This window comes from Mandrillus leucophaeus, unplaced genomic scaffold, assembly GCF_000951045.1.
Source record: "Mandrillus leucophaeus isolate KB7577 unplaced genomic scaffold, Mleu.le_1.0 Scaffold207, whole genome shotgun sequence".
In the NCBI taxonomy this organism is placed as follows: domain Eukaryota; kingdom Metazoa; phylum Chordata; class Mammalia; order Primates; family Cercopithecidae; genus Mandrillus; species Mandrillus leucophaeus.
Window position 1 is genome coordinate 3,964,238 of NW_012102110.1, and position 2,152 is coordinate 3,966,389.

Sequence of the window (2,152 nt, forward strand, 5' to 3'; positions counted from 1 at the left end):
ATACTGAACACAAATATACTAGCTGTTGTCTTATTTGGCTAATGTTTTTCCTACCACTAAGCCTCTTGCATGCAAGGACCGTGTTGGTTTTGTTCCACACTGCATCCCCAACCTGGTATACAGTGTTCGTTCAACAGTTGTTGACTGTTATTACTAGTGGCATTTAATAAATATCTGTTAAATGAATGAAGAAATACCCATTTACTGCAAGTGTATTTAATATTGATGGCATAATGGGGAAAACTCAAATTTTGGAGTCAAACAGGTTTTAAAACCTTATTCCCTCATCCTCAATTATCAACTTTTTTTTGGCAGGTGTGGGTGGAGGACAACTTATTGAACTTTTCTGAATTTCCAGCTTCCCATCTATAAAATAGAGATAGTGATTCATTCTTGCAATGTATGGGTTTGAGACAATTGTGTAAGTTTATCAATAAATAGTAGCTATTTTTATAAGTATTACATATAATATCCAGGCCACTGCTTTGCATAACCCAAAGGGAGCACCATTCATGCGGAATACATCAATGGTGTCCCCCGGAGCAGTGCAGTATAGGAACCCTGAGGGGACCTACAGTATACCTTACAGTTCATAGATTACAAATTATCCCTTTATCAGAGTCTCTCAAGGTTGGATGTATTTGAGGTCCATAAGAGCAACTTAGGGTTCACAGTAGCTGCAGAAACTATCTGCAGTGATATTCTCATTTTAAATCCACGGGAAATAAGACATACCTATAAACTTGGGACCTGGGTTTAAGCGTTTTAAATGCCAAGTTCACTATTTTCAAAACACAACAAATACTCAGTGTGAGAGAGAGAAGGGAAGTAAACGCCTCTGAATAAACAAGTTAATGTCAGTAGTTATACTGTATGCATATTGATGAACAACGGAAGAACCAATGTCCAATCAGATGAGCAGGATATTTGGCAATAACAAGTTGCCTTTGAGGAAAAATGCGTTTCTTGGCATGTTGTTTATCAGCATTACAAAGCTAAAAGCTACATTTATCATCACTTATACCAGCATACCCTGTTGTGCAAATGCTCTGTGTGTTTGCTTCTGCTATTGTTGATGCCTGGTGCTTGAATCAGGACTCCAGCCCACAGGTTTTCCCAGAACTTTCTTATGGCCATCATCTTTAAGTGTCTGGTGAGCAGTCATGGTTTGGTACACAAAAGGGTCAACCTGCCGGATGGTTAGGGCTTGACTCAGTCCTTACATTTCAATAGAGCAGGAAAAGGAAATGGTGGCCTGTAACCTCAGGGAATTTTGCCAGATGGTCCACCCCACTCTCTCTCTCCTGCTCTGAGGAAGTGGCACAGCCTAGAACAGAACCACACGTGGAGAGAAATGCAAACTCTAACCAGAGAAGCAGACTCTTTACCAGTGGTAATAGTTCAGGACCACCACCAGCTTTTATTAAAATTTTTAATAACACTCAAGTATTGACAGAAAGAAATAATCTTGGGTTAACTATAACTGGAATATTGGCTCTTCCTCTGTGGAAGAACCAGCCAATCACATTTGTTTACCTCAGTTCCCCTGAAGAAGAAAACTACACTGATATTGCAGCAAGACAAATTTAAGCTAGATGTAAAGAAGAACTTCCTTTAGCCTGTAATGGTAGGCTAATTACATACTGGAACTATTTTTTCAGGGAAGAATTGTGTGGGGTTTCAGGGAAGAATTCTGAAGAAAATATAGAGCTGAAATGATTTTGCAGCTCACTGAAACTGCAGGGTTTAGATCCACACTGATACTCCTTCTATTATCCCTGTAATGAAGGCTGATGGAATAAGTAAAAATGTTTTGTATTAGTATGTTTTTACATTTATTTGCAAGGCATAAATAGATTAAGTTTTGATCTTAATTTAATTCTAACATGTATTGTGCACAAGCTGTGAGCAGTTTTCAGCAGTTATGTATCTGGCCATGACTAATTTTTCAGGAGTTAATCATCTGGTAGATGGGTCATACACAATGGTAAGATCTGTGTGACAGTTTGTGATCGTTACTATAATCACACAGAGAGCTGTAGAATTTTAGGCTGCCATGGTGGCTCACGTCTGTAATCATAGCACTTTGGGAGGCCAAGGCGGGCGGATCACGAGGTCAGGAGATCGAGACCATCCTGGCTAACACGGTGAA